The sequence below is a fragment of the Lipophrys pholis genome (assembly GCF_963383615.2).
Source record: "Lipophrys pholis genome assembly, chromosome: 23".
Taxonomy (NCBI): domain Eukaryota; kingdom Metazoa; phylum Chordata; class Actinopteri; order Blenniiformes; family Blenniidae; genus Lipophrys; species Lipophrys pholis.
The window spans coordinates 8259849-8273705 of NC_137645.1; positions in this window are offsets into that span (position 1 = coordinate 8259849).

Here is a 13857-nt window from a genome sequence, read left to right on the forward strand (position 1 = left end):
GGAAGTTAGTGAAACAATACGCACCAATGCGAATGCTTGCGTCGAAGTCACACTCGTTCAATAATGCAGCGGCGCCTTCAGCAAACCAAACGGACGCGTTTGCACAGACAGAACAAAGACAACAAAACGACAACGCCGCGATACAAATCTGCCATGTTGTGTCTTTACGGATGAATCGCCTGACATCCGCACACCCCCCCACCCCCACGACTGGCTCTCTCCATCACCGCCCCACCTCATCCACTTCATCCAACTTGAGAGACAATTCCTCTGTTCTTTAATGATGTCTGTGTGGGAGGGGCTTTTTTTTTTTTTTCCTTCCTTCCTCTTCTTCTTCTTCTTCTTCTTCTTCTTCTTCTCTCCTACAGCATCAAAGACGAGGCACTCAAAGGCGAGTATAAGAAATGACTTAATCATTGCAACAGTCCACAGTCTCTCTCTCTCTCTCTCTCTCTCTCTCTCTCTCTCTCTCTCTCTCTCTCTCTCTCTCTCCTTCTGTGTAACTTTGCTAGAGGCGGCGGCTTGGCACCTTCTCTTTCTTTTAGAACACCCTCGCAACTAATCAGTGGAACCCTGTCCTCACCCAACACACAGGGGGAGTGTGTCGGGCATGAATAAGGCACCAGGCTCACAGCCAGAACGTCAGCTATGTTCTCTCTTTCTATCTATCACCCTCCCACCCAAACCCCCAACCCCTCCCCTCGGAGCTCTGGGTAAGTCTTTTTGGAAACAGCAACCCTTCTTTTTGATGTTTGACAACTGAGAGGAGAGCGAGAGGGGAAGAAGGGTGAGGGGAGGTGGTGGTGGGTAGTAGGGGGGGGGGGAGGGTGTACCTTTCATCCAACGGATGCTATCCTAAAGGGGAAGAAGGCATATGTGAGAGAGAGAGAGAGAGAGAGAGAGTGTGTGTGCATATTCTGGATGTGTGTCTGTGCAGGCCAAGGTCGTCTGGAAAAAAAAAAATAAAAAATTGCATGAAATTATGCTCCACGGCTATGAAAGATTTAAATGTATTATAAAAAAAATTTAAAAAAGTATCCTGCAGAGAACGGAGGTAAATAGTGTTGTTTAAGGTGTATCGGGAATTCGTGGGTTTAGATGGGGATTCGGTTGTTTTTCCAAAGTGTTTGTAGGGGTTTGGCTGAGGAAAAAAATCGTGACCGCATTCCCTCAAACTAAATGTTACGCTGATGATAGTCAAATTTATACGATTCAACCGTCGTGCCAGACCGGAGGGGTTGGAAGACGGTCTGATCCAGCCTGAGGGACGACCATACGCCTTATAAACGAAGTGCTGTCGTCGACCGAGTCCAAGACCAAGACCAGAGCATCCCAAGACTAAAGCGAGACCAAGACTTTAAGGGGCCAAGACCGAGTCAAGACCAAGACCATGGAAAGGTGGTCTCGAAAACTAATAAAAACTACCAAAAAATAAAACCCTAATATTGTCAATTTGTCCCAATAGAATCAAGCTGTTTTCGTCAGAATAAGACAACACAGCCTCTAAATGCTGCTTATTGCTGGGAAATATTGCATAATCGCCAGGAATGTCCTTTCATTCCACTCATCCGTCCCCTTTTTGAGGTTGCGTGAATTGTGTGCGTGCGAACCATTCCAAGCTTGACGTCCGTGTTCGAAACACTGAGACGGGCCTTTGATTTATCGAGTTGACGGACACCGATACCGCAGCCAAACGCCAGTCTTCTTGATTGACGCGTCAAACTCAAAAAGTGAAGGAATGTGAAGAAAAATGTGATGTGTGATATTTTATAAAATAGACGTGACACGTCCAACTAGTGCTGGTTTTGACAGGAACTCTATCCACGGCTTATGCCTGGATTTGGCATGCAGACGTTCCATAGCTCTGAAACCATTCATTATATCTGGAAATGTCAAGAAAAGGGTTTGTATACCTCAAATGCACAAATGTTCTTTATTAACACATCTGGTTCTGCAGGTTTCATCCCGTTAGAATGGGAATCATTGCTCGTGGTGAATTATTGGGTTTTTTCTCTGTGAAAGTGCCTTGAAATGATTGGCAAGGTTGTTTTTGTTTTTTTTAATTATAGTGGCTGATAAAAGGTCAAAAAAGAGGAAACGCTATAGATGTTACACTTCAGGCATGAAGCAGGAAGGCTGCCAATATACAAATGCTACATATGGGTTTGCAACGAGGAAGTATTTTTGACATGAGCGTTTGATAAGCCGTGAATTACCTTCGCAGTTGTCCTTCGGTCCTGTAAAACAGGACGACGCGCGTGCGAGGACGTGCATTGATATAGTGGATTTCAAATCCAATTTCTGTGCATAGTAGAGTGTAAAGACATGCAGGCCGAAGAGAGACCCCCCCCCCCCCTCCCTTCTGTCACCGCGCCGAGGCTCTTGTCATTGTGCGGCAACAGGCCTATGATCTCCCTCCCCTCGCTCGCTCGCTAACATAAAGCCCCCTCCGGCTCCTCTCTCGCCCACCTAAGGTTTCAAGGTTGCTGCTCCGCTGTCACATTCCGACTGTTCCGTTCTGTCTTTTTTTTTTTTTTTCTTTTTCTTTTTCTTCCTCCTGTGAATAGAGCGCTCGCCTCCCCCTCACCGACTCTACTCTTATCATTACGCTCCGATCAGGCTCTGGAAGCGCTGTCTTCAAGTTTCTCTATACCAGGGGGTCTGCAACCTTTACTACCAAATGAGACGTTTCTGTCACTTCCCACCAAATCAAAATCTAACTGGAGCCGCCACACAAGTACTAACCTTTAGCTACTTGACAATACCGAGTACCAATATTGAGGACGAACCTTGCTGCTGGGTTGAGAGTCACTCAAGAAACGCGGCATTCATTCAAAGTTATCGCTGCCATGTGCGCAAATGTTTCTGGGTATTATTTGTAATTTCCGCCCTTTGATGAAATATCCACAAGTATTGCAACGAGAACCGGTTTTCAGTTCCCATCCCGAGCCACTAAACATGTTTAACCTTTAAAATGAGGGTAACAGCTTGTTTAAGTTTCATATATATAGTTTTGATACACCAAAATAAGCCGCTGGAGACCGATCCAAACACCCGTGGCTTCAAACACTGGCACTGGACACATGGCTCAGGTATACTTCCGGGTTTTAGTGACCACTTCCTGGTTTAAAACGATCACTTCCGGTTTAAAAGAATCACTTCCGGTTTCAAATGAATCACTTCCTGTTTAAAATCCATCACTTCCTTTTTAAAAGCAATCACTTCTGGTGGGGTATGAGTATTTGTGTATATTAACAAAAACACTTTCTTCCACAATATAAACCACAGTGAGAGAGCTTATGACACCAAAACATTAAAAAAAAAATACTGCAATTAAAAAAACTACGACGAACGAGTGAAATCACGCCGTGATTCTCGATCTCCGCCCTATCGAGCTTTCTCAACCTCCTCAGAAACGCTGTGACACCCCCTGGCAACTCCTGCAGCTGCAACCTTTTGCTTTGAAAGTTTTAAATGGGCGGGCCAAAGTGCCGCAGGTTGCAGACTCCTGCTCAGTTGCAGTTACCAGCCGTTTGATTTCGCGAGAGATCTTACAAAGCTTCAGTGTTCTATTTTTAGCGCTCTTGATCTATTGATTCACAACTTTTCCCTCGAGGCGATCCACCTTTCAACTCCGGATTAAATCGCTCCGTGTTTCCCACCTAAACAACGTCGTCGTCGCGGAAGAAGCTCGGAAATAAAGGCCCTTTAATGTCGAAAACGCCCCGATGCGGTCATTGTCTGAATCGGGAAGCTCTCACGCCAAACGCTCGCCACTTGGCGAGAAATTATCTTTGCGGGGGGAATAAATTGGACACATCAAAGGGACGAGGTTGCGAGTCACACAATAACTCCCGCGCGCCTTGAAGATCACAGATGCTAGATTTACGGCGGCACGAGAGTGTCTGAGGGCGGATCTTCTTTTTTTTTTTTTTAAAGCGCCTCTTAAAATGTCTGTTTGTTGCTCCTCACTTAATAAAAACCCCACCCGGCGGAAATGGACGGTGTCACCGCGCCGCGTGAAATCAAAGCGTTTTTAGGAGCTTCACAAGGTCAGCAGCGCCGCTGGAACACATAAATCCAAGCATGTCGGCCTTGGCGCCGTTTAAAAAGTCTCTCCCCTTCTGTCTCTTTATCATTCCTCACGGCGTCGTCACACACCTGAGCACATTCGTCCTCCATCCTCCCGCTTCGCCCCGCTCCTTACCTCCGCCTCCGTTCAGCCCGTGCAGACCTTGGAGGAGTCGTAACTGAATACAGGCAAGAATGTCTGTGGATGAAAAAAAAGAAGAAGAAGAAGAAGAAGAAGAAGAAGAAGAAGAAGAAGAAGCGTGAGATGCACTTGACTCCTCTTTTGGTGAATTGTCCCGCGAGATAACAGAATGTACTTTCTCCAACTTTCCTCATTTCCTGCGTGTGTGTGTGTGTGTGTGTGTGTGTGTGTGTGTGTGTGTGTGTGTGTGTGTGTGTGTGTGTGTGTGTGTGTGTGTGTGTGTGTGTGTGTGTGTGTGTGTGTGTGTGTGTGTGTGTGTGTGTGTGGTGTAAAAACTTCTTTCCGGAACAATCCGCATGGAATTTCTGTCCTGAGGCTGGAGGCCACGCGGATTCGCCAACCCGAGTTTCGGTATATTCACTTTTTTTTTCTCTTTTTTTTTACCGTCTCAGTCTCCCGACGACGGCGTGAGTCGACGGGAAAGAATTGGAAGGAAGAAATTGATACAATTGAATCACGGAAAGTTGAGGAAAAGTTCTGATAACGACGCCGGCGTGTGATCGTCGCCACCCGGTGGCTTTGGCTTGTAACTGGCCGTCTTCTGTGTCGTTTCTATTTCGCTGAAGTTCTTTTGGTCTTCCTCTTTGTTGTTTTGGGATTTTTTTGGCATTTTATTTTTTTAAAAACAAAGCCCGATTCTACATTTTCTTCCTTTAATTAACCTTTGACCACATCACACACAGGTTAATCCATTCTTTTTCAAAAATGAAAACCGCGATATTAAATATCTCTCCTCTGGGTTTCTCTTTCCTTCATTTCTCCATCATATATCTCCCCCCCCCCCCCATCCCTCTTGACCACACTTAAATGTGTACAGTTTTATTTTTACAAGGACATATACAGCCCGGGTGACTTACTGCCCGCCGATTGTCTGTTGACTTGTATCGCCGCATTCCTGGCGAGGCTCTGGCGGCGCTACAATATCTGTCGGATATGGATTTAAGATGCCTTTTGATTATGAACACCGGATTTCTTTCTTCTTTTTTTAATATCAGGTATCGAACGTAGCGTTTGTGGCCTCTTTTACTACCTGCCCTGACAGGGAGGAGTGAAAGAGACGTCGACGCAATGGGGGAAAGAAAAACAGAGCGGAGGAGCTTGGAGGAGTTTATCTTTGGGTAGTACATGATATTTTCTTCACTTTAAGACTCGGCAGCTGTCAACATGATGGATAATGTTTTAGGGCGGGTTCTCCCGGGAGCGATCTGTTGTCTGCGGAGGAGCCGAGAGAACGGGGGAAGGAAAGAAGCTGACAGAGGGGCAGCAAGACGGAGGGAGCAGAACCGGTCCTCATTACTGCCAAATCCTGCCGGGGGTTGACCAAACCGGGGCCATTTTGAAGTTTAAAGTTTAAAGAATCCCCCCCACCCCCCACCCCCCCGTCTCTCTGTAGGCTCTGCATCTCCACACTTTAATAACAGAGAGAGAGAGAGAGACAAACTCGTACACCTTCACAGCCTCTCGGCGCCCCGGCCTGTGGGAACTCATTATCTTCCCAGACGAGCGGTGCCACGAGTCGCCGGGTCGCTCTCCTGCCACCGTGTGTCACTTGGTGACGTCGGGTTCAAGACATAAAGATCAGAGGAACGCTTGGGTGGGGAGGCGGCGGAGGGACAAAGCAACACGGGTTCTGGTCTTGTGGGGCATCGATCGGCGCCGACTCACTCCGAGAAAAAAACACTTTATATACGCGATCCTAGGGAATCCATTAGATGTGAGCATATTTGATAACTTACGTCGATGACAAATCAAACTGATGAGCGGATAATAAACGAAGAATTGGACATTTTGTCGAAGCCCCACCCTCGATCTTCTGCTATTAGTTTTTGGTGCCTTATAACTATATATAGAGAAAAAAAAAATCACATTTTAAGCTTTTATTTCTTAAAGTAGCACGTCATTAAGTAAGACAATGGTGCTCGTATCTAATCCAATGAGAAACGCATCTCGTTTGGAGACTTTTTAATCAATAAATGGTAAAATGTCAAATCAAATATCCTTTGATAACACTCTGGGTTATGGTATTCCAATAAATACTACACACAGGGTTAAAGATTTTGAGATTTTGGTTTTCTTGTGTCGTCCTAAAAAAGTACTTTTGAGGCCAATTGACCCCTGGATAAGTCCCGCCTCCCTTAGTTACTGTTGCTCGGGCAGTTGACAAGTGAACGCTATGGGTTCGTTTTGGGGGCGGGGCTTAGTGAAAGATCAATTGTTGACCCCGAATTGGATGAAATGATCCAGAAGTTGAGTGGAAGGTAAACTAAGTGAGCCGCGCATGCAGGGTTGACCCACCCCCCCCCCCCCCCCTTATATCACCTTTAAAATCTTTTAGCAAATTTCATTTCATAACTTGACACGTGGCATCGAGAAGACGACCCCAAATCTGACCCACAGGTCAAAAAACTGCCACTTCAATTGGACACCCTCCTCAAAAATCCATAACGCCAATGACGGCTAAACTTGCTATCTCGGGAGCGCGGCTGAGCATTAATGCGGTGACCCTGGATGGAGGTCAGGAGGTCGACCACTCACCGCCGCGCAGATGATCTACGTACCAGCTCACAGAAATAGGTCGATGGCATAAACTAAATCCAATAGGAATATTGCTTTTCATTGATTTTTTTTTTTTTTTATCCACCTTGGGATAATACGCGTATTTCAGGGAATGATGGGTCTTCATATGTGTATGTGTGTGTGTGTGTGTGTGTGTGTGTGTGTGTGTGTGTGTGTGTGTGTGCACATGCATAAACACATGATGGATAAAGCCCACTCGTGATTGGTCGTTACCGTAGCTAGGGACTAATACCTTCATCTTGGCTGTGAATGGGAACGTAACTCTTCTTTTCGTAGACAAAATACAGTATAAGACTATAACTTGGAGGCGGTGGGTTATTATTAGGGCGGCCGGACTCGTTCGCACCGGCTGCCGAGAGAGAAGAGTTATCTGTTAAATGCCACCACGACTTTTCAGAGGTTCTTAATTGGATTTCCTCTCCTTCTCAAAATGTCCCCTTTACTTTTTATGGGTGTGACCTCTGAATCTGTCATCGCAACACACACACACACACACACACACACACACACACACACACACACACACACACACACACACACACACACACACACACACACACACACACACACACACACACACACACACACACACACACACACACACACACACGCACGCACACACACACACACGTGTGGATAGAAATAACTCTTTTTTGATTATGTACTTGAACCTATACAGGTAAACAAAGCTTAAGTTTTTACAAAGAGATTGAAAATATCCCAGAGGTGGTAAAAGTCGAGGACGAGTCAGAATGAAGGTGTAGTAGGGAGGACCAACCTATTTTTAAGATATGAAACAAAGAGTCATACATTATTAGTCTTGAATGACCATTCTAAAGTTTCCTTGACAAAAAGTTAAATCAACGTCCAGGAACTTTCTACAGAAACAGACTCAGAGGCGGAGACTTCGTGTAGAACCATAAAACAGATGTGATAATACCGAGTACTGATACGAGTACTTGTCGAATGCCATCATGTCTAATTCATACTCTATACGCAAACAGTACGCGAAGGTTCTGCGTTGCTGTGAGCTACTTCCACAAAGTACTACTGCATACTTAAACTCCTGAGCATGTAGCATGTAGCATTGCTGCTGTGTGAGCCTCGGGACTCTTTAGCATGTAGCATGGTTGGTGTGTGAGCCATGAAACAATTTAGCATGTAGCATCGCTGCTGTGTGAGCCTCGGAACAATTTAGCATGTAGCATGGTTGGTGTGTGAGACCTGAAACAGTTTAGCATGTAGCATGGTTGGTGTGTGAGCCCTGAAACAATTTAGCATGTAGCATGTAGCATGTATCATCGTTGGGGTGTGAGCCTCGGAATTCTTTGGCATGTAGCATGTAGCATCATTGGTGTTTGAGCCTCGGAATTCCTTAGCATGTGGCATGGTTGGTGTGAGAGCCCTGAAACAATTTAGCATGTAGCATGTGGCATCGCTGGTGTGTGAAACCTGAAACTCTTTGGCATGTGGCATGTGGCATGTAGCATGTAGCATCGTTGAAGTGTGAGCCTCGGAATTCTTTGGTACGTAGCATGTAGCATCGTTGGTGTGTGAGCCTCAGAATTCTTTAGCATGTAGCATGGTTTGTGCGTGAGCCCTGAAACAATTTAGCATGTAGCATTTAGCATGTAGCATCAGCTCGGCTAAACTCCATCTTGAGCCACTGAGCAGTTAAACTGATGAGTTGCTTTCACTTCCTCTTAATACTTGGACATAACATATACTCGATACTCGTATTGGTACGAAGAGTACTACTGCAAAGCTCGTTCCTCAAGCTTATTGAGAGGCTGGAAGAAGAAAAAAAAAGGTCGGAATACAATCGTTGCTTTCATCTGGAGCATTCCGTCTGCTGTCTTTAATTGTTTGTTTATGCTGCTTTTTCATGGCGGAAACAAACCTGTCCGCCTGTTTACAGATGGCAGAGCTCAGAATAATCCTCATCCGCACCCACGCGCTCTGCCTTCATCCTTACCTTTTTTTCTTCTGCACTTCCCCGCGTTAATAACCCGCTCCTCCAACGCAAACACTCCCACACGCCGCGGCGTATGGCTTATCCGTCATTCAGCTTTTCCGCCGGGGTATGGGTGGAACTCACACGCGTGTCAAAAAAAACAAACCCCACAGGTGTGATGGATTGATTCGCGTCCCTCGTTAGACTTAATGAATGCTAACAAGCCTATCAACGGAGAATCGTGTGCGTCGGCAGTGTTTAATTACCGAATGAATAAATAAACCCGGCGTCAAACTTGAAGTCAGCATATTGTCGGCTGTTTGTATTAGGCCAACACAGATCTAGAAAAAAAAAAAAAAAAAAAAAAAAAAGTGTTCATTTACATACATGATAAGGGAAAATCGCAGCGCGCGGCTATTAGCATGTAAATGGCCTCATTCAGCGCGGAGCCCATTGAGGCGACAATCAAACCTCTCAGAGGGCGGAAGAAATAAGCTCTTTACACGCCGGCGAATTCAAGTTTCAGCCGGTGTGAATGGCGTTCTGTGGATTTCGGCGACAAAATTTCAAGGGGAAGGAGTTAAAAAAAGCGACAAAGAGCGATATAATCTCCGCGGGAAGTAAAGCGCGAGCTGGTTTCACCTGGCATTAGTCTTATTAGTACCCCCCCCCCCCCCCCCCCCCCGTTTCTCCTTTCTTCTCTCGGTAAACGAATGTCACATTTAATATTCACAACCAGCGTCTGGCCAATCCCCCAGAGTTCTCGCGGTGCCAGACGACGAGCAGGCTGTCGGGGGGGGGGGGGGGGGGGGGGTCATGCGGCAACCCGGTCAGCTCTCTAAACGCCCGCCGGTCCTCCGCGGGAGTGACCCGATAACCGAGGCCGGCGCTCCCCGAGTTTGCCGAAGCCTCTCTCCTCCTCCTCTTCCCCTCCTTTTCCTTCCAACAGACGTTCCCGCAGACAGAACGACCGAACTCCTCAGCTCATTTCCATCGGATGCCCTACGGGGAGTCGCCGAGCGTAAAATTGTGGCGCTCAACTTCCGCGGGCCGTAAAGCAAAACGAAAATGCGCTTTAGCGATTTGTCAACTTCTGTCCTCGGGGTGGGATATAATGTGAAGATGGGGCTTTCCGTGGAAATCTAAGTGTTTTGGCAATGGTGTGTGTGTGTGTGTGTGTGTGTGTGTTTTGTCTGCCGCCGTGATACGATCTGTTAAGTTGTTCGACAACTCATCCGTATGCTAACGGCAGCCATCGCGTAACAGCATCTAGACGCCACTCCATTTTCCTTTGTCGTCCTCCTCGACGGGCCAAAGTCGGATTTCCCGGTGACCTCTTGTTATCTCCTCGCTCCCCTCCCACCCCGTTTCACCACCAGACCGCCACGTGCTGCAACAATGGAGACGGGAGTGCCAAAATGGCAGCCGGCCACCCCTGTCTGGTCCGTCCCTCCCCGGGGGGGGGGGGGGGCAGTCGCGTATCGGCCCAGCCAATCTTAATGCACGTCTTCCGCAACAAATTGGCCAGTTTACTTAAGAGTCTGCTGTGGGCCCATGAATATTTGATGCGGTCAGGGCTGTGGAGTGGAGGGATACAATGACAGGGTCTTATCTTATTTAGCCAGACGAGAGGGGGGGTAGGGGGGGGGTCGGTTCTTGGCCCCGACCCGGAACACTCCAACGCTCTCAAGAGATCTGGAAGAGCCCGATCCAAGAGGACGAGACACTCTGAAAAACATTTTTTCTCCCCACACCTTTGAAGTGTGAAAAGCTCAGGTTTTTTTTTTTTTTTTTTTTTTGAAATGGCACCAATCACTTCAGTTGGATTGGAACCAAATTGAGAAGAGAATGCGATTGACATTTGGGAAATCGGGACAATGGGCTTTTAACACGTTTAATGGACCCGGGAGCCCGGCGGGCTCGCTAAATAAAAATGTAAATTTCAATTCAATTCATTGTTGACAAGACTGTTGGACTCTGCTCGTGTTACCCTCTCCGATATGAGGAGCTTTGAAAGGAAGACCAGGAGGCAAAGTACAAAATATATGATTAAACTTTGAGGTAGTGATGCACCGATTACTGATAACGGTATCCAGTACCTACTCGTGAAAGGTTAGTACTCGTGTCGGTGCTCGGCATTGGCAAGTAGCTACAGATTATTATTTGTATTGGTACTTGGTATCATAAAGTTAAAAGCGAGTACTCATATTCGTACTCAGTATCGGCAAGTAGCTAAAGGTTGGTACTCGTATCGGAACTCGGTATCAGCAAGTAGCTGAAGGTTAGTACCAGTATCGGTACTCGGTATCGGCAAGTAGCTAAAGGTTGGTACCAGTATCGGTACTCGGTATCGGCAAGTTGCTAAGGTTGGTACTCGTATCGGAACTCGGTATCGGCAAGTAGCTAAAGGTTGGTACCAGTATCGGTACTCGGTATCGGCAAGTAGCTAAAGGTTGGTACCAGTATCGGTACTCGGTATCGGCAAGTAGCTAAAGGTTGGTACCAGTATCGGTACTCGGTATCGGCAAGTTGCTAAAGGTTGGAACCAGTATCGGTACTCGGTATCGGCAAGTTGCGAAAGGTTGGTACCAGTATCGGTACTCGGTATCGGCAAGTTGCTAAAGGTTAGTACTTGTCCTTTCAGAAAAGTGGTATCAGTGCATCTTTACTTTGTGGCAATGGAAGCAGAGGAGAGGAAACAAAGTCGGGATAGTCCCCCTCCTCCCCCTCTCCTCCTCCTCCTCTCCTCCTCCTCCTCCTCCTCCTCCTCCTCCTCCTCCTCCTCCCTCTGGGCTCAGGGAAGCTGTGTGATTTAAAAAAAAAAAGGGCCTCTCATATTGCCGAGGCTGTGATGGCCAGTAATACTGTAGCCTCCAAATCAATGGAGCCTGTCCTAGATTTCGCTGCGGTCTCAACTCTCTCTCTATAAAGGGATCTGGAGGGCACTCTATATTTTTATTACCTGCAGAGAGAAATGGAGAGGCCGGGACCTGGATCTCGTTTCACAAACACGCACATGAACACACACACACACACACACACACACACACACCACACACACACACACACACACACACACACACACACACACACACACACACACACACACGTTCATGTATGTACACCAACAGCGAGGAAGGAACCGCGGGAACGAACGCATACGCAAACAACCGTCTGCCGACTGTACCCGAGAACACTTATGGCTTGACGAAAAAAAAAAAAAAAAAAAAAAGGGACCCCAGCAGAGACTGTCTCTCTTCATTAGGAGGCTACACACACACACACACACACACACACACACACAAACACACACACACACACACACACACACACACGGAGGGGCAATGATGCAAATGCACAGTGGGTTACGCTGACGACACTGCTGACTGTGCACATTGGGAGGCTGCAGCAGGAAAGGTTGCATCCAGTTTCTGGAGCGAGAGGAAGGGAAGAGAGAGGCAGAGGAGGAGGAGGAGGAGGAGGAGGAGGAGGTGGTGTTCAGCGCAGTGGCAAGAAACGTCACCAAACTTTAGGCAGTTTTTGAAATTTGCCTTCCTTCTTCAGAGGAATGGCTCTCCGAGATCGAAACATTGAGGTTTTTTCTGTGTTCTTATGAACCAACAAATAGTTTTTTTTTATCTTCATTCGTGCCCCAAACTTTTTAAATATTCCATTCTAGTTTCTATCGTCATTTCAAGACAAACACAGAAGGATTCACCGTGAGCGGTAGTTATACACGCATATGGCGCCGAGTACCACGGGGTACCACAATGCACGACGGCGGAATTCCGTGACGTCATCGTGAATGTCGTATATTGTGTCGGGATCTTTTTTTACAAGTTTAGTTTCGTACACTGGTATCGGTATCGGTATCGGCGAATCCTTAAAAATGTGTTCCGTTATCGCCTTTAATTGATAATGGTTGCTGTCCTCAACTTTTCTTTTTTTTTTTTTTGCTCTTTACCACCCGGCCATTTTCCTGCGACGTTCTTATTTTTTTCCCCGACCAACTTGTGCGGGGCGAATTAGCGATTTTCCGAGGCGCACCGGAACCGATCCGTTTAGGCCAATCCCTCATAGTTAGCGGCTGCAGAGGTAAAAAAAAAAAAAAAAAAAAAAAATTCATTTCACAGGCAGGACCTCTGCCAACTTCGCCCATCCAACACTCCTCGCCCCTCCGGCGTCGGCGGGTTAAAGGCGTCTCCCTCTGGATTCTCCCCCCCCCCCCCCCCCCCCCCCCCCCCCCCCCCCACACACCCCCACACCGCCAGCCAACCTTCGGCGGCGGCTAATTAAATCCGCCGCTATTCATTTGGCCTTAATGTGCTTTTAATTGGATTACAGGGCCGGTCGCGGGGAGGGATCGGGAAGGGGTGAGGAGGACGACCACGGCGCCGGGGTGTAAGGTGAGGAAAGGGTCGTCCGACGCAGAGGGAGAAATCTCATTATTCCCGTCGGTGCCGGGGGGGGGGGGGGGGGGGGGGGGGGGGGGGGGGGTGGGGGGGGCAAGGTGGCGGGACGGCGCTTTCATAAAGATGCGACGAGGGTTTTGTTTATTGGGAGTCAGCGGGATTAGAGAAAACTCCCGGGAGAAGGGCAAGGGCTGCGGAGACTCTTTGATGTGCCGATAAGGAAAAGTTGCGGGATACGTAGGTACGTCTTGTGAGTAAAATAAGAGGCGGAAAGAGGAAGACGGCGGCCCGGCGGTAGCCCAAGATGAGAAGATCAAGAGGAGCGGGGAGGAGTGACGGGAAATACGGATGGTGGGAATCAGGAACTGAGGGGTGTACAGGAACGTACGAGTTGTTTATTGTCGGAAGCAGGAGTCCTCGGGGTTCGGAGGGATCTTTTTAATAGTCTGGCGTTTGAGCCGGAGACGAGAGGGAAAGAAAAATGGAGGAGACGCTGTTGTTTCCGTGACTCGAGACGAAGGGGTTGGTGGGGGGGGGGCTGGGCTCCCGGACGTCTGACTGCTCGCTTGGTATTCGAGTCACCGAGTCCGACAAGATTAAAAGGAGGGGTTCTCGGAAGAACGAGGTCAATGTTTAATTTT